Here is a 21,582-nt window from a genome sequence, read left to right on the forward strand (position 1 = left end):
GCCAAAAAAATATTGCACTGAACGTTATTGGTCCTGCAGTCTTAGAAACATTAGCAGGGGCAAGCCTGGGGAAAATACTGGAAGGAAACCAGTTTTCTGTGAAACAAGTGATGAGAAACTTCCTCCAGTGTGGTTTCCTGCCTTAATGATTGTGCTGAAGGTGTTGGTACACACTAGGAAATATGGACTGACTCATGTAAGCTTTCTTTCGACCCAGGTGTCTCAAAGGACTGCCCACAGCTATTTAAAAAAAACCCCAAAAAACAAAAAACAAACAAATGGCAATTTGCATGTGTCAAGTGCCTTGTGGCTCTGATTGGCAAGAGTCCTGAGCTGCAAACTGGGGGCTGTAGCTTAGGGAGGGTGGAAGGGAAGGGGTGATGCTCCCTGGCCCCAGCAGTAGGGCAGGCTGGATACCCATCCTGTATTCCTACAGCTCCCAAGTACAGGATGTGAGTCCTTGCTGCCATTGTGCACTGCACTTCACAGAGGAACAAATGTGAACTAGCTGAAGCCAACAGCACACAGAAATAAAAACTAGGGGTAATTGTCATGCCTAGACAAGCTTTAAAACCTCAGAAATACTTAAGCCTTAAAGGGCATCCAAACCTTAGCTTTTGAAACCTGGAATTGTCTTGCTAATAACTGACAGGCGATTGTTACAGAATAGCCCTGATTTACCATTGTCAAAATGTGGGAAATACCTTGATACTATGACTGGAAATACACTACAATAAGCAGAGCAAATAAATAACTATAATTTTTGCTTGCTTAGCCTTCAAAATTTATTTAATGGTTCAGCCTGTAGGCAAGGTCCTTTACATTGGTACTCCATGTAGAAGCTGAAGGTGCCAGCTCAACAGCTGGGTTCATCGGATAAAATTACTTAGAGACAAAGCTATACATTGAAAATTGAAAAACTTCAATAGTTTTAAGGTGAAATTGATTTTTAAATGCCAACCTGTGTTACTGTTACATTGCAAAAAACTTCTTGAGTTCCATATGGTGAAGAATGGGGGTCTTAGTTAAATCTAAACCTCACTTAAAATGTGTAACATGTTTCTTATTGTTGAATTACTAGAAGGAAAATGGCCACAGTAAATTGTGATAGGAGGCATCATAAAATATTTTTCTACTTATATATATACAATTTTTTTAATACTGCCATTTGCTCTAAGAGGAAAATACCTTTGGTGAAGAATTTCAGTGCCACTGGTTAGCTATCCTAATTTAGTGCTCAATTCTTTCCTATAGTGTAATTTGAGTAGAAAAGTTATAGGAAGTGAGTCCATAATTAGACAAATGCCAGGAAGAAAATACCTGTCTTTATGCACCAGCTTTGAATGCTTTGAATATCTGAGGTGCACAGGAAAATATTTCCTGTGAATGAGCAAATAAGTAAAAGAGATGAAAAAGAGGAGCTTCTGTGGATAGAGATAGGAGAAGCTGCAATGAATAAGGAGTAAAGCAGAGTCACTTTGGGACAATTGGTTAGAAAGGGTGGGAGGATCCCCATAACTGAAGACTTTTGAGGCTAGAAATTTACCACAAAGATGTTTGACAGCCTTCAAAAGTGATTGTTATTGATATGACTCTTTGCTTATCAGCAGTAATAAAAGCCAGACTTAACTACCTCTACTTCAATGAAGAAATTTAATATGTGGTGATAACTTGAACGTGCTATTTTTGCTTTATGAATTGCCTTGTGCTGTTCAACACTTGTGCCACATCCTCAACAGAGTGTTATGAAGGAGGCCTTTAATCAGAACTATTTTGTTTTAATGTTGCTCTTTAGTCTCCCTCCTTGACAGCCAAATCTTTGCTGATGTAATTGGGAAGTGTTTTAAGGCTGCTGTTTGTTCACCTAATTAACAAAATGATTGGGTCCCCAGAGGGACACATCTCCCTAGGTAAGGCAAATGAAAGAATTGCTCTCCTACTGTAGAAAAACCAATTGGAACATTTTGAGAATATCTCTGAGATCAAAGTATATTTTTAATTTTCCTTTGTGCCTCAGCTGACATAAACCAAAGACGAGCATAGCCCAACATACATATTTATATTGAAGGAAATTAACTACTTTGATAAGTCATATATAGAGGGGTTTGTGGCATTCATGATGAGATATTCATCCCTCCTGTGCCTGGTCAGTAAAAAGGTAGTTAGCAGTCTCTCAGATATATTATAGTGATCACCTAAACTTCCTTTTTTCATGGGCTTTTTTTTCAGAAGATGCTAGTGATAAAATGTAATTCCACCTAATAATCTGCACACTGAAAAGGCAGGCCAAAATTTAAATGCTGAGAAATAGAGGAAAACTCAAATAGTTTAATGAAAATTTCCAGAGCTCTCACTGAATTTGCTGAAGTTCAGGAAGTACATGCATTAGGAAAGTAAAATATCTAATATACCATTGAATCTTACCTAGTTTAAAAGAAAACAAAACAAACAAAAAACCCTCAAACCAACCCAAACCCAGGAAACCAGTAACAAAAGCCTCCATCTTAATCTTATGTTTGAAAGTAATTATTTTCCCTCTTTATGTCAGACCAGGACAAACTGTTTTTATCCGTGCCTAGCTCAGTAAGTAGTTAAGGGAATCAAAGCATGCATGTGTCACTGTAATGTTGGGAAGATGGACTGGGAGAAATGGAAGTCACTAGTAAGAGTATTAAAGCATAAACAATGAGATTTCAGAGTCCCGTATCACAAGGAAGGGTCTATAAACTGACGTTTTCCTAAACTTAATTGTATGCCCAACACCCAGAGGTATAAAATAGCTATGGCATATGGCTCACGCTATGATTAGTCTCATTTCTTGAAATGCTTTAAAAAAAAATCAGCAAGATCTGTGTTCCCTCTATACCATCCATCTGGATAGTAAAATTAAGCAGAAAGGCAGTCAGACCTATTTCAGGACTGTGGCATTTCTCAACAAAAAGGGAACAGCTAAGGAGCATTAGAGATAATCAGTATTCAATTCATCTTAAAAAAAATCCAGCCATAATACAAACAGAATTACCTTCACTGTGTGTCATTGCAAATAAAGGTCACTTAGTCAGCTTCCAGAAACTCACTGGAAAGCTAGTGCAGTCACGTCTTTATTCCCAGAACCGGGTTGTCCTTGCTTTTTGGCTACCTTTAGTTTGACTGCTTGGATGACTGAAAATGCAGAGTCAAACTGTGTAAGCAGCAGATTTCTAAGAAAGTAAATTTATGTATTGACTGGGAATCTGCTCATCCAATGGACCATACAGCAAAAAGCTTTTGGCTCTGCTTGGGTGGAATTGTAGGAAATGAATGCACAGCTTCAGTTGGTGCAAGTCTGTATTGCTGCTTTGAATCTTCAAAATATCACAGGACAATTGCCTTACTGATGCTGCTAGAGTTCAACATTACTCAAAAGTCTGCACTTGGGAATTGTTAGAGAACAAAAGAAACTGATTTGCAAATTTAAACCTCTTGTGAAAGCACACACTTTGTGAAACATGCATATCTGACATGCTAGGAATAACCAAGTCTTTTTTTGATTTTTTTGTCCAGCTTGAACCCCCAGTGGTAAGTGTTCTGTGATAAATAGGCACACTAGTCCTAAATGAAGACCTAAGGAACTGAGGATCATTAATTAACAAAATATAATGGCAATAGCCCTGCATAAAGTTTTAGGCTATTTTAGTCTTTAAAACTGTACTTAAATATACTTCAGGGAAAGAGGAAAAAATCTAACTCTGAAAGCTTCTGTTTTGGTTTCTTTTTTGTGATTTTATTACAAAGTACAACAAATACTTATAAAAAAGTAAAAAATATAGATGGGAATCTAAAGAGAAAAATATTGTCCAGAGAAAGTAGTTTCACAAACTAGGTTCTTGCAATTTTTCTCTCTGATGTAGTTGGCATACTATCTTTTATGGTATACAATTGTTTCTTCATAATTTTAATTATAATCTGTCATTTTATGGTAATGTAATTTTTTCTTTTCATGAAAACCATAAGTAATGTTAGTAAAAAATACTTAGTGTAACATCACCAAAAAGCTGGTTTTGCTCTGATCCTACAGAATACAGGTGTTAAAACTGTGGCTGAATGATAATGAGAACTATGTGAACTTGAATAAGAGCCTGATAGAGATGTATAAACAAAGTTTAATTTGAGAAAGAGTCAAAAGAGGCTAAAAGGCCATTCATGATGTATTATTATGGACATAAAATGGAATTATTAGTATTAGTAAGTGGTGTGCTTCACATTATTTTCTGTATCTTTTTTCCTATAAATTACATAATCTGTTGGTTTAGGTAATTTATTCTGTTAAATTGTAAAGGAGACCATACTTTAAAAACATTGTGGGCTGGGGTGACAAAATGATGTGCACCTAATAGCTAGATAACTCTGAAACTGGGGAATTTGAACACATCAGACAAGTTACAAAGTGCAATATATTGGAACCAAGAGGCAATTGTGTTCAAAATTCAGCCACTTGATTTTTACATAGTGTAGAAGGTATTATTACTCATAAAATGTCTTTCAAGTCTCAGGAGCTTGAAGTAAGATGGTTGCTCTCTCACAAATACTGGGCATAAACAACCCAATGCAACTAGGTAGTTTTATTTTATTGTGAAATATTTTAGGTAGCTTCTTAATTTCAAAATTTCTCATCTACAACAGAGCTGCATTGCAGAATACAAAGTAAGATCTGCTAAATGCTGCATGGTTCACAAGACTTAGCTACAAAAACCCCCAAATAGGGGGTTTTTGTACATACGTGCCATCACCAAGCTTGTTGACTGTAGTTGACAGCTCTGAAATTACAGGTTGTGTCTCTTCTGCTTCAGTAGCACTTTGTAAAATACAAGACCAAAAACGAGGTATGGACACTTTCTTAATTATTTTCCATTTCTTTGCTCAAAATGTATAGTGCTGGAGGCTGAAAGCATCCAATATCCAGAGGTTCATACATGGATTTGAGAAAATATTGGTGGATGAAGTAGGGTCTGTGCTTAAGGCTGTAAATGCATTAATTATTCTGATCATTGAAAATCATGCTATATATGTTTTTTTAATGATAACTAAAAGAAATGGATGCAAGACAAAATGGCACGTAAAACTAATACACAGGTCTGTGAATATGAAACATTGTATTATAAGGTCTATAAATGATTTATTTTTTCCGTAATTTCAGTTGCATACTACTTCTAGCAGTCAGTAATTAGGCAAAGCCTGTGGCATGGAAATAGCAGGTGTACCAACAAGGTCAAAGACAGTCATGTTTGGGATGGGAAGATGAAAGAGAAGCAGCAGAAATATAAGCAAATATATTAGATAAGTCTGAAATGCATCAGACAAGTTCAAAATGTTTAAATTCCAGCCTAAAATCCCTGGGTCCTAAATACTGCAAATAGTAAAATCTAAAACTGTGTGAAAGTTTAAAGACAATAAATTCATTCTGCTATACAAAGGCAAATTTCTGAAAGAAGAGCAACAGAAAACATGGAATTGCTGATCCAACAGACAAACATAGCTATGTTGTAAATATAAGCAAGATTTCTTCCTGAAGAAGATGTTTTTGACATCAGTGGACATGTGTTTTGGGGTGTGGTCCCAACCAATATGCAAAAGACTACTGGCTCACATATGTGTTAGTCACTTGAGCTGGCTACTTCACTTTAACTAAATATCCCATTTGGAGATTCAGATCAGCATAAGTTAGTCTTTTTATACCTGATAATGGATTGGGTCTTTTCTCCAAAGAAAGTGCTAAATAAGGATTGGTTACCCGATTTGCCTAGAATTTAAGCAGCAAAAGGATGTTGGAAGACAATGACTTGTGCAGGAGATTTTTCCTTTCTTGATTTCCTTTCTTGATTTGTCTAGAAGAAGTTAAAGATATAAGCTGTCTGCCACCTTTCCCTGAAAGCAGATGTGCCTCTGTTAAAACACTGGCAGTATAGGACAGGAGGAAGAAATTCAGTCTAGCCTTTGCTCTGCAAAATTAACATATTGTACTTGACATTGCTGGGAGGAGATTTGCATCTGTCTACATGGTCACACCTGCAGACAGAATTGCCATGTCTGACTTAAAAACTCTTTGTTAAAGATTAAGTGAAGTATAAGAAGAAATGAAGACCTGACCATAAAAATTAGAAAGAAGCTGGCCTTCAGTGTGTGTAACTGAAGGTTAGCGGCATCAGTGCAAGGTGTTTTCCATACACCTGTGCTGTGAAGAAATTCTGTGGTGAGAATGGCTCTGTATAACTCGGCAGCTCAAGAGACACCTTCTGCTAATAACATAGCATTTGTGTCATGTCTAGTAATTATTTGAAACATTCGATATTCTTAAACACAAAAGGTAAAGTGATGTTAAAGCAATCAATTGCTTAGTAGAAAAAAATCCCTGCTTTTGTTTTGCTAATCAAAATTTTGGAGTAGGTTCTGTCTCTCTAACCTTTGCCAGTTCCACATTTCAATTGTACAAGTAACTGTAGAAAAAGGACAATGCCTTTGAAGTTAAATATGGGTGATAGTGTACCTGTGGTGAAATGGAGTCTAAAATATAGACATATCTCTGACACAGTTTGGGGGGTTACTGTGATTGTTAGTAAGCTCTTGATTTACCCAGCACAGAATGCCTGAGTTTTCTGCTGAAATGCACAGACCCCTTCTGATAAATGATGCTGTTAGAAATGAGAAAGGGGGAGGAAGCAATTTAGCTAGTTAAGCCTTCTAGGAAAAAGATACATGGTGCAAGAAATTATGAATGAAGGCTAATCTAAGGCATAAAAAGGAACCCAAGCTTTTCAAATTTATCAAAAAAGAAAAGAAATAGGATAAGCATCCGTTCTATCACATGTATAAGTTGAAGACTAAGAGGCTCGACTCATATTTCAAGCCTAATGAAGAAAGTTTGTACAGTTAAGTGGTAATGAAGATCTTGAGAAGGTATATTACATAACGGTGAATACCTAGATGAAGATAAAATGGGGGAGCTCGAAGATATGCAAATGACTTTCCATTTATGGCAGTGAAATTACATTATGCACTCATTAAGTTAACTTTGGGTTACATCTATGACAGCAAAATTAAAAATAAACAAGAAAAATAGTCTTATGCAGCACTTGAAACATCAGTAATTTAAAAGGAACAGCATTAAATAGCCTTGTAAATGTCTTAGAATATATTGTGATTTATAGCATGGGTGAATCACACTTACGAATAGTAATGCTGACCTTGCTAGCTCTCAAGCTGCTAGGAGACAAGTAGGATCTGTGACAAGTCAAAACTTTTTTATATGATTAACTTGTTTTTCTGGCGTCAATTTTGGATATTTAGTAGAGAAGTACCTACAAATCCTACAAAGTAGGGGATGTAGTCTTTGGTGCTACCAGCTGCAATAAGCAAATGGGAAATTATGAAGCAGTTGAAGTTATTTTAAATACTTTTATTTGTGATTTTTGATCCTCTCCTAGAAGCATGTTTATCTTTTGTTAGGACTGAAGAGAATGAAACTTGAATGATTGAGATATTTTTGAAAGGCTAGAAAAGTCTCTCTATAGTTCTATTCAGTGTATAATAATCAGGTATGAATCATTTATTTTCTTTTGAAGAAAAATATATGGAGGAGGAGCACCTGTCACTCTGTTACTAGTGAAGCAGACTGTATCTTCCTAAATGCACACTGAACTGGGAGGGAGAAGAGCTGCCTAGGAAAAGTCAGAATGGGAAACACAATATTAGAATTGGATAAATTGCTGTAGTACTGAGCAGGCATACTTGATGCAAAGTTTCTTTGTTAGCTACCTGAATGATCCTGTGTTTGAGGCTGTGGGAGCCTGGAAAAAGGTATTGCCATATTGATACTCAGCTGCCTAAAAATGTCTTTAATGGAAAGTGTTTAAAAGAAGTATAGCAGCTGTCTAATCTGTATTTCTAAGACTAGTGAATAGTAGGCTTTGGAGAGAGAGGGATGTTAAAAGGGAAAGTAAAAATAACAATGTTTATCTATTTTAAATGTATGATTTGAAGTTGTGAGCTCCAATGGAGATCCTTGTAATTAAGAAAAGAAAGATTTAACTTGGAGGGGAATATTCTGTCCTGTGCTTTCCTGTGACCAAGACTGTATACAGCACTTAATTCTATATTATGCTGAAACTTAATTTTATATTATGCTATTGCATATCATGCTACACATAGAAAAAAAAAAAGAAATTATTTAACAGTAGAGACCTCTACCTATCAACTTAACTTTGTAAGCCCAAAGTTTTAGCATTAGGGTGCATGTTATGTCATTAATTTCGTAACTTGTGGTAAATCAGAGAAAGATTCATAGAAACTTAGTGGGGTTAACAATCATATGCCTTAAGGTGTGCTGAAATATTTATCTTCACATGCTGCATCAAAGAGCAGCAGAAAGCAAGAGAATTGGTTGGGACCAGTCCTATTAATATTGTTCAAATGGTGTACAAGTATCACACAGCACAAGCTGCATGTGAGCATGCCCAGTTAACATAATTTCTATTGCAGCCCTTTTTGTGGGGAGAAACTGGGAGAGAGAGAAGGACCCTGAATGTAATTGGAGCTGTAGCTAAAAGCATTACTGGAATAGCCCTCTGTACTTGCATGTATCTTGTAAATCCACAAGTTTACCTGTTCTCTTAAGCATGAAACAAACTGTGACTTCAGGTACTCAAAGCAGTACATGTTTAAATACCTGCCAGTAAAAGGAAGGTGAAATTCACATTGATCTGGACTGATGATATCCTCAGGAACCAGCAGGCTGCTTTACGATAAGATTGACTGAAAAAAATGAGAGAGCAGTGTCCAATGTGTGTCTGTGGTGCATTAAGCAGCGTCCTAGGGTACAGAAAGAATTACTGTGGAAATTTTTGATTTTAAATCAGCAGTGAATCTGGAAAATTCAGACAGTCAAAGTGCTTTTTGGTGGTATCTCTGCTGCTTGTGTGAAGACTGAAGCTAGATGAGAACTTTAACAGTGAGCTTCTGCAGTATTACTTGCATTCTTGAGTCAATGTGATCTGTTATGTGAATCAACGCAGGCAGCATGTAAATCAGAAATATGAACCTAAAAGACTATTCAGCATAAAGGCTTTCTTCTTGCTTGGTGATCTGAGACAGTGCAATGTTCTCTGCCAAGGTCAAGTTTGCAGCAGATGAGTTGAACGCAAAATACTGACCTTATTTTAATGTTTTAAAAACTTAAATCAGCACCTTCCTTGGCTTTGTGGTACCTCATTTTGTGTTTACCTGATGGCTAAGTTTTGGGAAACAGAATTCTAGAAATGTTTACTCAGCAGAGCTTCATGTGAGCAAACCAAAAGCTCTTCTGCCTCAGTAGGAGCTCAACAGGGAATTGCTCTTGCAATGTGACATTGTGGCATTTAACAGTCAATAAAACTGAAGGAGAATGAAGGCAAAGCATTTACCTGATCAAGCATAGAAAGCTATGCTCCTATATTTGGGGAAGAATATCCTTGTGGGCCAGCTACAGAATTGATGTGCCTTTACAGAGCCTGAAAATAAGCTTTTATTTTAGATGATCCTTTCTCTGTCTGGAGAAGGAAGTCCTTTCTCAGCGTCTGCTGTTAAGTCCTTCACAGCTTTATGGCTCTTGAGTACAAGAAGACTCAATGGTACTTTTTGGTGGCTGGCTGTGTTCCTAAACTCCCTGAATATCAGAACCCTTTAATCAGGATCCTTCTTATGTTTAATGACCCAGTTCAAAACTGCCTCTCTTGCTAGTGTCTGTTGAAGGATATTTTGCTATGTGTATTTCCATGAGCTGTACTACTTTTTTCCATAAATTTGCCTCCCTTCTGAGATAGTGAGATTATTTTCTGGTGAGGTAGGAAACATCTGGGAGATATACATTAGTTAGGTTTCTATTAGAATCTGGAAAGCAGTCAAGTTAACACACATGAGATATTTTGGAAGGGTTTAGTAAAATGTGAACAAACTTTAAAATGTAAAAGACGAGAGGAATAGAAATGAGCAAAGCTAAGAAACAGCAGTTGTAAAATCATTCAAGTACAGAATATAAAGGAGAGGGATTGCAGGATTAGGTGTCTTGAGCGGGATTGAGCATGTACTCAGCTTTGGGGGGAGGAATATGCAGATCAGTACATCAATTGCCACACTAAGAAATCAATATAATTGCCAATTTTTAAAGCTACTTGTTACAGCTTTAATAAGGAGACCAGTAGGAAAAGGTCAAACCTTTTAATGAAGCCTTAGAAATTGGTAATGAAAATGTATTTTCTTAGATAATAAGCTGTGTGTAAAGTAAGAGTGTATTGGATCCTTTAAGTCTGATGTAGGCTATCCCATTTGTCAAACAGAACAATGACAGGTTTGTCACTACAACTCCACATGTGTGTACCCTGCAGGAAATGAATGAGGGGAGTGTGCCAAATTCTTAATGTAACTGAGCTATGTCTTGTTCTTGCCAAACTGTATTATTATATCTTACCATATTTGCAATTAAGGCAATACATTATTCAGTTTTTCTCAAGCTTTTTAACTAGAAATTATGTTAGTTCAAATAATGCACTGGAAATAACACTATGAAGGCAACTATGTAAGCATAATGGGTAGACTTACGTGAGACAAACTGAGTTTTTAAAAAAGAAGTGCTGTAGAAAACATGCGTATGGATGAAATGTTTTTTTTTTTAATTTGCCACTCTAAGACACTCAAGAGCTGAAGCCCAGGGGAATTACTTAAGCAATTAAATGTTTAAGCACATATTTGACCTCTTGAAATCTTGAAGATTTTTAACCAAGAGGTTTCATGGCTTCCTGTAATCTCATTGAAGTTATCAAATAAATTACCAAGGTTCTAAGACACAAGAGAGGTCTGTAGTTATTTCACAAACTTGAACTAAGTTTTTCTGTAGCATCATGATCCTTTTGACCTTACAAAGCAATGTCTCTTGACCACAGCTAAAAACATGCTACCTGACCTGTTGTGAAAACATTCTCAAACAATCTTGTAATCCGTTGTTGTTTGGCACCTTGGACATGAAGAATAGGGACATGACAGAAATATCAGATTATAGGAAACAATTCTCATTACCATGATAGGGAAATTGGAATGTTACCACACAGGCCCTGTGAAGGTCATGGTGTGTATTCTGAAGCTGATCACTGGCAGAACTTTACTGACTGCCTGGGGTGCTCTGTTTGTGATGGAGTAGGAGGATGGTGAGTGGCTCAGTGGAAGGCAAGTGCCATTTACTAAAAGTAAGGAGAAGAGGAAATACCTGAATGTTGTATCAATAACCACTGCTTTGGCTGACAGTGGTTAGTATTTAGAAATACAGCTGCTTGTCACTTAATCCATGTCCATGTAGGCTACTGTTGCTTCATGAAAAGAAAACCTAGTTCCGCTGGTCAATTAAAACACGTTTGTGCAGAGCACTTTAGTAAGAAATTATAAAAAAAACCCCTGCTCTGTGCATGCTGTAGGTTTTACAAGGTACTGAGTGATGCAGCTCAGTGTAGAGCTATTGATGTGGTTTCCCAGAAGGCATAATGACAAGATGGAGTTTTTGGCACCTCTTTGAAGCAAAAGCTATGACATACAGATGAACACCTACAGACTGGGATATAAGCAATGCAGTATTAGTCGTCCTTATTATGAGAAAGTAGTGTAGGTGGTAGGTTTTGGTGATGCCTTACTGCCTTTGTACAGTGCTAGATTCAGTTAGCAGATAATCAGCAGTATAGCAGCTCAGCAGGGAGAGACCTTCTGAGTAAAATGCCAGTAGTATGTGACTGTTGCAGTATAGATTTAATTCCTTGTGCTCAATGAAGTAATGAGTGAGGAAAGAACTAGAAGCCTCAAGGGAATAGCAAGATTTTACTTAAGGTTATTTATTAGACACCTAAACTCAAAAAGATTGGTCAGTCAAAAAAAGATTAATGCCATTTTGCAGCATTTTGTGTACTATTTCAAGGGTATGACTTCTTCCTATTCCCATATCCTTATTATTACTTTAGGTTATGCTGAAATGGGCAGACTTGCCAAGTCTTTTGAAATTACTGAAAAATATTTGAAAATACTTTGTTTTCAGTCTTAAATTTTGGTAACTTAGGTGAAAAATTTGCTAGTATTTTGCATTATTCTTGCACATCTTGAAAAAATTAAAAACTTGGAAATGAGAACTATTTCTAATACTTAAGTATTAGAAGTAATGCACCACTCTTTATTCAGTTGATTTGTGATGGAAGAGAAAGATAGAATACCCTCCAGGAGATTTAGGCTGGGTATTAGAAAAAGGTTCTTCCCCCAGAGGGTGTTTGGGCACTGAAACAGGCTCCTCAAGGCAGTGGTCACACAACCAAGCCTGATGGAGCTCAAGAAATGTTTGGACAATGCTCTCAGACGTGCGTTTTGACTCTTGGGGATGGTGCTGTGCAGGGCCAGGAGTCAGACTCGATGATCCTCATGGGACCCTTCCAACTCAGCGTATTCAAGTGATCAACTCTTGGCCCTTCACAGGATAACCCCAAAGGGAGCCCCAAAAATTACACCATGTGTCTGGGAGCACAATAGAAAATTTTGAGGAAAATCCAGTGAAAAACTAGATTGATGATAGAACCCATGGAAAGGCAAAGTTCAAGTTGTCTTATCTTTGTACTTTCAGGGCACATTATGCTCTCTCCCCTACCCTTGCACTACAAGTATACTGTTAGCTTACACAAAGCCAAGAAAGGCAAGAAAAAAATTGCTTAAATTACATTTTATTCTGTCAGTCTGACCTTTTCACAAAATCTGATAGATAAATGAATTCTGGTTTTCTTCTGTCTAGAATTCTTCCTCAAATGGTGTCTTAGATAGTTTCCTGTTTCATTTAGTTATGAAAAGTGTTCTTAAGGTGTTTTTACTGATTAGTATTATTGTACTAAGAAGAAAAGCCTAGAGCTTTGACCACAAATAAGACTTTTCCCCCTCAACAGGTTTCTGGCATAAGCAGCCACAGTAAAACTCTTTCTACCTTAATTAAGTGGAGAGAAGAAAGGAAGGCAGGAGAGGAACAACCCTCCCTCTGTCGGAAACAGAAAGTGTGCCTTCTGATGGAAAACATAAATAGTTTGTTGTTATTTGTTACATGTAGAATCTTCATGTGCAATATGTGCTTAAAAATATACATTGATATGATAATTGTTGAGTTCTTGTTAGAACGGAAAAAAAAAAGGCATTTGAAGATATATGTTGGTATAGCAATAACTGTGCTTAGATGCAAATGTGGTTTACATGGGGATTTTCAAATCATCATGAATGCTGCCCTGTACTTATCTATGATGGATGAGAAATAAAGAGTTTGGTGTTGCACCCATATCTTTGAGTACAACAGTGATTCAATCTTTATGTAAAAGTAACAAATAATAGGGCTTTTTCTCTATCATTTAGCAGCTGTAGATGCTCACTTTTTCTGTGACAAATGTCAAAAAATTAGTCTACTGGAGCCATGGAACTGAATTTATACACAGAATTAAACATTGATATTATCAGTTGCTGTTCTCAACAGTTTTTTTGTTATATTAATCTTGTCAGTTCTATTTTACCTCATGAGCTTTTGGAAGTAAAAGCTTGTGGAAATTTTCCTCTCTGATAGTTGAAAAGCTTTTTGAGGTTCCTTGAACTCTCTGACCTTCCTATATGCCTATGGAAAAAAAAGGTATAACAGTTCTAAAATGGAAAACCAAAGTGCTGTGTGATAAAACCATCTTTTTTTTTTTTCTTTTCAGTTACCTCTCAATTGCTTTTGAAAAGTCAGATGCATGCAGATATAAAATAACTGGATTGAAAGACAAAAACCCAAGTGCTGCTACTTGGCCACATCATTGTGTCCTAAAGGTAAATTTCTGCTATTTTGTACATTTGAAGACTGATGGCTACAATTAAAATGCCAAAACAGCATTAATCGTAGGAACTACTGTGAGGATGATTGTAAAATGTTTCCTTTAACTATTTACTGACGTCATAGAACTATTCTAATTAAATGATTGGGACAAAAAGAATCACCTTTTAACAGTTGTGCTGCTAGTGGCTGAGCAAAGCAGCTGCCCTGTGTAGCTGTGCAGTAAAGACAGCAGCTAGAAGTGGAATTGCTGCTGCCAGCTGCAACATGGGCACTTGAACCAGAACTTTTCGCTGGTTGTCAGCTCTCTTGCAAGATTTTGCCATTAGACTTCAGTCATTAGGAATGACACTAGATTAGTAGTGGAACACCAGGTGAGACATCTTCTTGTAATTTTACAGAATTAAAGGTGTTTTGGAAGAGAGAGAGGTTTATTAGGCTGTAATCTTTCATGGTGCAGTGTTTATTGTCTTCAGCACGACCTTTCTGTGTTTGCAGGGAGCCTGGGGCTCCAGACAAGGGTCTCCAAACTTTTTTGTCTGGGTCTGATATCTCAGTGAACTCTCCATCAAAACAAGACCCTGAACAAGACTGAGGCCTTGCTTCACTTGCTGGCTGCACTAATTGAATAGCATGTGGTGGTTTTGGCTGCAAGAAAAGAGATGTGGATATCTTTGATTGGGGGGTATTTCTGTAAATCTCATTCTCCATTTCCCTAAAGACTATGGGAGTTTTCACTGTTCCAATAAAATAAGGGCTGCTTGAGCTTTAGTAGACTACAGTTCTTCTTGAGGGTAACACTAAGGCCTTCCCTCAATATTTGATATTCCAAATTATTAGTATTTTGCATTTCTTCTTAAAGTGGAAGTGCTGGCTCTCAATGCATGGACCTTGAATGATTCTTTTCAGAATTATTCTTCAAATAGTACCAGGGAAGTTTAGATTGGATAACAGGAAAAATTTCTTCACAGAAATGGTTGTCAAGCCTTGGAGCAGGCTGCTGTGGCTGAGTCACTAGCCCTGGAGGTATTCATAAGACGTGTAGATGTGGCAATTAGGCATGTGATTTGGTGGTGGAATTGGCAACATTAGGTTTACAGTTGGACTTAAGGGTTTTTTTTTCTTAGCCTACATGATTCTGTGATTCAAATTGCTTGACCATAACATTAAGATCAAGCAACTCTAGGTGTAATTGGCTGCTTTTCTGACATGGCTTGCCACTTCAACAGTTTGTGTGATTATGGAAGAATTGCTGCTAAGGCCAAGTTAATCCTCAAGAATGGGTGTCATGCCATTGGGGCAGCTGGCTATAATGCCTTTGTAGTCACTAGTAGAAAAAAAAAAACAGCTGAAAAATGGGATTTGTCTGATCTTTACAGGCGCACTTACCTTGGATGAAATAATCAATTCCTTAGAAACACTTATATTTTTTCTTTGGCTGTTAAAGAAATTTAAGTGACTGTCCAAAATTGCAACCAATTATATCTACATTGTAGGTGTAAAACAGTTTGACGCAATTGCAGAAATAGTGCTTACCTGGAATGACTGTCTGATTAAAATTCATTAGGAAAATTGTTAGTTATCAAAAATATGCATAGATATATCTGTATGATTAGCCTGACCTCTTTGTTACCATGTTAATAGTCCTAGTAAATTGTTTCTATATACAAAGCCATTAGCATAAAGTTAGTAATTGCTACCTATCAGCATGCTTTAAGACTTAAGCACTAGCATTTAGAAAAAAGTTGTATTTTTGCCTTTTCTGTTCCTCTGAAGTTTCCTGTGATGGTCCTGTTTTTCATGTGCACTTACAATTCTATAATGAAAACTCATTCAAAGGTTGTATAATGTTCTTTTTGCTTCCTTTTGATGGCATTGTTAAAATAGTTTTAAAGCAAGAAAGCAAGAGACAATAAATAGTTTTATATTATTACTAGTTTCTGCATAAAATTGACAATTAAAGCATTTACTTCTTTGGTTAGGTTTTTTTTTGTTGTTTGTTTGGGGTTTTTTTGGTTGTTGTTTTTGTTTTTGTGTTTTTTGTTTTGTTTGTTTTTGTTTGTTTTTTTTTTAATCCAGCGTTCAGATTTTATATGTAGTTTAGGAGTATTGAATATGTCTCTGAAGGTGTGTTGTATTTTCTTTGGCTCACTTCATTCTTGCTTCTCCCATATGAATTCAATTGTGAAGAATAAGCCTGTGCAGCGTTCATATACTCTTACTGATGTCTTTTCTCTAAGAATGGGTCTCAGAATAGTGTGCGGGAACTGGTATTTCTCAATTTTATGCTGAGGAGGGGGGCAGATGGTAGAATGAATAAAGTATGGTTAAGTTGAACTTGCTATCTTGCTGTCTTTATTTTCATGGAAAAAAATGTTCCTTCATGTGATTTATGGAAAACGAAAAGCACAATCTAGTATCTTCAGAGGACAGATAAATTTGTGTTATGAAATCACATTGACTATTGTATTAACGTGGAACTGAAGCTTTATAATTAAATATAAAGCCTGAAGTTGCAGGGTTTTTTTGTTGTTGTAGTAACAACATTATTGCACGTTGACCTGACCTGTAAATTACAGCGAGGGTAATGCAAAACACACATTTAATTTAATGGTTGTGGCCCGAGTGTTCATTAAATGATGAATAGGCGCTTCTAACACAGCCAAAGCTTTATTGTTTAAAACGAGTTCATCTCAGATGCAACATTTCAAGACTTGATTAAGGTAATTGTTGTAGTTGACTACATTAACTTTCTTGATGTATTGGCTTTTCATCTTAATTAGAAAATATTTAACTATACCAACATTGTGTCTTTGAGTAATGGGAAGGGAAACCTGCTGGCTGCAAAGTTGTCTTTGATTGCCTGCAGCTTAATTCTGAGAAGCCTATGGCAGTAATCACACCAAAGGGCTTTACCCCACTTGGGGGTCTCTCCTTACTTTAGACATCCTAATATACCAAAGAGATTCAAGGAAGGGCTGGAACTTATGGTGCCTCTTGACATTGCCTTTAGAGAGCAGGAGTGACTGCTGTGTTTCATGTGCAGTGTTGGCTTGGCTTTTTTTTTTTGGTAATACAGGGAAATGCATTTAAGTTGGGTCTTTTCAAGCCTGCTAACTGAAGAAAATACTCAAATTCAAGCTGCTAGTATTGTGGGAGAGGTGTTAAATTAGTGAAAAGATTTTTTAGTTCTCTTTATGCAGATGTTTAACTCTAAGAAAAAAAAATTTAAAAAGTAAATTTTTAAAATGCTGCTACCAAGAAAATACAATTTATTTTGACTTATTTTTTTTGTCTCACACTAAGTGACAGACTTTTGCTGCTGTGGCAGCTGGAGAAAAGCAAGAAGTAGGTAAACAGCTGACATATGTATAAAGCTGATGAGAGTTAAACTGGACTTCGGATTGTAAAATGATCTCAATTGATAAGTGCTAGAATTAGTGCAAGAGTAAAAAAGTCACCCCAACAAAACAAAATAAACTCACTGGGGTACAGCTAATGTGCCATCTTACCCAAATGGTAATAGCACCTCTGCAGCAGGAATATGTGTGTAAGAAAAAATAAATTCTCTCCAAACTTGTAGCAATACAGCAACTGATAGTAACTCAGTGTTTTGAAGATGGGAAGCAAATGAGGAAGAAGAGCAATTTATACTCACCACAGAAGTATTAATGATGTTCTTCAGTTGGTGTTTGTGTGTTTAGCTACTTTTCCTTGAACAAGTACATCCTGATATTACAAGGACAAATTTTATGTGCTTGAAAACGAAATATAGGGAAAAAAACATCCAGTGGTTTACCTGACATAAGAGAGACCACATGGAAAAGAGCAATACAAAGACCTATGGCTCTTCTGTGGTACTGTCTCCTGGCTGTGAAGTATAAATAGTTCTTCAAATATTGTGTGAACTGTTATTGATAACCCAAAAGCCATTGAGCTTATCAAAGTAAGATATTTTTTAAAGGATGTCTGGAAGAAAATTGTAGCTGTAAAGCAAACCTCAAAGAGACAAAACAGATCTCATATAAAAATGGCAATGTTTCAGTTTTGCTGGTCTCTACCTCTTTACTGTTTCTCTGATTTTAACACAGAAACCATTCCTTTCAAGTACTTCTAAAGTGTTTGCTAAAAACAGAAATTGAGACTTCAGACCTACAGTCACATTCAGCCTGGACCACATGACTGCTGGGCTGTTTGAAAGTCAGGGGAAGTTGGTGGTACAGTGAATTACATTTGTGGGGTCACATTGGCTGGAGGTGAAGAGCACAGTACGTGTTAACATTATGTTGATGCAAAATAGGTCTGATGCCACTTGCCACCTCATGAAGTTATCCTGGAGATAAGGCTATAAAGGAAGCAGAATTTGATTAAAAGCAAGAAAGCACATAATGTCAGTTTTGTTACCGGTGTCAGTTCTGCTCTAAAAGCCAAATAGTGTCAGAGAAGTTCCTGCCATAGGTTTGAATTATAAGGCTGAAATCCATCAGAAACAACTGAGGGTGATTAGAGACAAGCTCAGATGGAAACCTGAGAGAACAGTTATTCAAATTTGTTCTCTTTCCCTAAACAAGCCCTGTGAGAATGCTTAGTGAAGTAAATTGGGCAGTTACAGTCTGAACACTTTTGTACTTCACTTTTTTCCCCATTCTCCTTAACTGCTGCATGGGTAATACCTGTAAACTGGGTTTGTGCAGTCATCACAGTGGAACATATGAATAGCCAGCTCCTTTAATTCTCCATCTAATCAACCAGCTAATTGCTGAAAGAAAAATTTCTTACACTCTGAGCCTTAGGCTGTATGATTTGAGCAAAGTATGAGTTATCTGTTCAGCCTGACTTGAAGCTTTATTTTCTGAAAAACAAAATTTTCTTTTAATCTCTTTAGACAATTATACGATTAGAGGACAAAAAAGAAATTAATGAAAAATAAAAGGAAAATAAATTTTCTGACAGCTGTGAATTAACATAAAATGTAAAGAAATAAGTTATTCGTACACAGGGTAAACTGACCAGCAAAAAAAAGCATAAGCTTTGTGGAATGAGTTTCTTGAAAGAGTTCACCTACTTCTCAAAAATGCCAAAGGACTAGTTCCTAAATTTTATTCATGTTCATAATACTTGTATAACTTAAGAAAGTGACAGTATTAATTCCCAGCAAAGCACAGTCAAGCAAGGGCCTCACAAAATGCCTAGAGTTCATGGTTTTTATTGAGTTGATCACTATTCTCCCTCTGGTGTAATGTCTCGTAATTTAAAAAATGGGCAAATTCAGTATGCAGTAGAAAACATGAATAGAAGAGACCAGACATGTACTTTTGTTAACTTGTTTTCACTGAGCAGCCTGAAATCAGGCTTTCTCTAATGAGCCAGGCTGCTAAAGATGAAGCAAACAATTATAGATGCGCAACCTCTAGCCCTGATTCCAATCAGCAGTACAGGACAGGTGGGCTCTGCTTCACTCATTAAATGGAGTAGGCTGATGGAGTGGGCCTGTTTCACAGGCATGGGTGTACTCTCTGGTCTTGGCAAGGTGTTCCTGTGTCTGACAGAGCATTTTGGTTCTGAAATAACTATTTAGAGAATATATAGGCTGTGGTGTTTGCTATAAGACCTTCGAGTTCCTTTTCTAAAATATCCCTTATCTTTGTTGATTATAAAGACATATCTAGTTGAAAATTCCATATTGGGTGTTTACTAAAAACATTCTCAGTAGAGAAGAGGAATGCCATCTCCTAAAACATGTTTTGATATGGCAGGACAGATCTTGGAAGCATGTTCAGAAACCTGCTGAGTGTACTGTGTTCTTTGGGGTGATGTGTGTCATGGTTTGATGCTGGCACAATGCCAGTGCCCCCATGAAAATATACTTTCTCTAGTGGCTGCTGTGCAACGTGATCAGAAATAGAGTAAAGCAGGCTCCAACTTAGGAATAAAGGAAAAAAAAAAAAAGCTTTATTAACTACAATATCTAAAAAGGAGCAGACACAGAACTCAGAATGAAAACTCTCCAAATACATTCCTTCTCCTCCACCCCATTTCCTCCACAGCATGAAACAAAACCTTAGATTTTCACCCAGTCACCATCTCTCAGATAATCAACTTTCAGTCCATCATCACCCCTTAAATAATCAACTCTCAGTCCATCAGGGAGAGAGGAGTCCCCCCTTGCACCATAGGCTTCCCCCGGAAGCACAGTTGAAACCTCTTGTGTTTCCATGTCACTCATGACACTGCCCAGAGAACATCTGCCCTCGTGACTTCTTCCCTCCATGTCCAGTGCTCTCACCACTGCACATGGACCAGAACTGCTTTTAGGGTTCTCCTTTTAAGGATGCTTTGCCCAGTTCCAAAAAAGCGACAGTCTCTCAGCTTTGGGACACCAGTCCCCCCCAGATTTACCCCCTGGGGCTGAGGGGCCTCATGAACAGAGATCTTCCTCTTCACTGAAGACAGAGGGCATCTCACACCCTCCTCAGCCATCTCTGTTCTCACCACTGCTTCACCACACTCTCTTGGCTCCAAGGCATTGCCTCCCCCTAAATGCAGTCTCTGGGTCACAGGAAAAAACATGGGTCTCTCCATGGCCATACAAGAAAAGAGTCCAGCCCCAGGTCACTCCATCACCTCCTCCCACCTAGAATTCTTCTCAAACTCTTTGGACATCTCTCACTTGCACCAGCTTTCAACACACTTGCACCAGCTTTCATCACACTTGCCCTTTTCCTCCAGCTTCATCTCTCTCTCTCTCTCCTCATTCATATTCAGGAGGATCAGTATTTGTAAGGTTTCCATTATTCAAGAAAGACATTAAAATCTTTGCCTCTGTCTGCCCAGAACTCCCACAGGCAGCCAGTTCTCCATGCTGCATCCCACACTTCTCCTTCTGGCCAGCCCTGCTGCCAGCCCATGATATCAAATTTCAAGGCAGCACAGGCACTGGCTCTCTCTATCTCTCTCTCCTGGGGGGCAGGGGTGGGGGGGTGGAGCCCGAACCCTCTCAGGGCTCCTCCACCCTTCCATCTTGCCAAGCCTTCACCCCCTCCTCTGCCCGAGGCTCCGGCCTACCTCACCCGGCCGCATGGCTTCCCTCCCCCAGCCAGCCCTGCTGGGCAGGGGAGCTCTGAGCTCCTTCACCGACCTGAACCAAGAGAGTTCTCCTGGGAGTTCTCTGCTTTTAACCCCCTGTGTTCTCAGAGGCATCCATACCTTCACTGGCCAAACCAGGTGACAATATTCAAATCCAAGCACTGATTTGTTCGACCACAACCTCCCAAAAACTCATTTCCTTCTCAGCCTAGGACAACATGGCACTTTAGGATGCCCACTTCAGGATGGATGAAGGGGGAAGAGATTCCTCATTTTGCAAGGCCAGATGAATACTCGGCATAGGGAAGAAAAGAGGAGATCTTTTCATCTCTGCAGGATGTCTTTTCTACTTAAGTCATAGAACTATAGAATGTTAAGGGATTGAAGGGGACCTTAAGGATCACCCAGTCCATACCCATCCCATGGCAGGCTGTTCAAGGCCTTATCTAACCAGGCCTTGAACACAACGTCTCACCACCCTCACAGTAAAGAATTTCTTCCTAATATCCCACCTTTATTTCCCCTCTTTCAATTTATACCCATTTCTCCTTGTCTCATCACTGCAATTCCTGATGCAGAATTCCTCTCTGGCTTTCCTAGAGCCCTCTTCAGATGCTGGAAAG

At 37.8% G+C, this 21,582-nt stretch overlaps 1 long non-coding RNA gene across 1 annotated transcript in view; it reads left to right on the top strand.

Annotated features, from left to right (window-relative positions):
* Nucleotides 1-16,086, top strand: part of LOC135295593 (uncharacterized) — a 40,235-nt gene extending 24,149 nt beyond the window's left edge. Inside the window, exons 2-3 of the long non-coding RNA XR_010357715.1 lie at nt 13,761-13,869; nt 14,372-16,086. This is a non-coding gene — a long non-coding RNA (uncharacterized LOC135295593). The remainder of the gene's footprint in view (nt 1-13,760; nt 13,870-14,371) is intronic.
* The last annotated feature ends 5,496 nt before the right edge of the window (nt 16,087-21,582 follow it).

The sequence above is a fragment of the Passer domesticus genome, chromosome 2, assembly GCF_036417665.1.
Source record: "Passer domesticus isolate bPasDom1 chromosome 2, bPasDom1.hap1, whole genome shotgun sequence".
NCBI classification, from domain to species: domain Eukaryota; kingdom Metazoa; phylum Chordata; class Aves; order Passeriformes; family Passeridae; genus Passer; species Passer domesticus.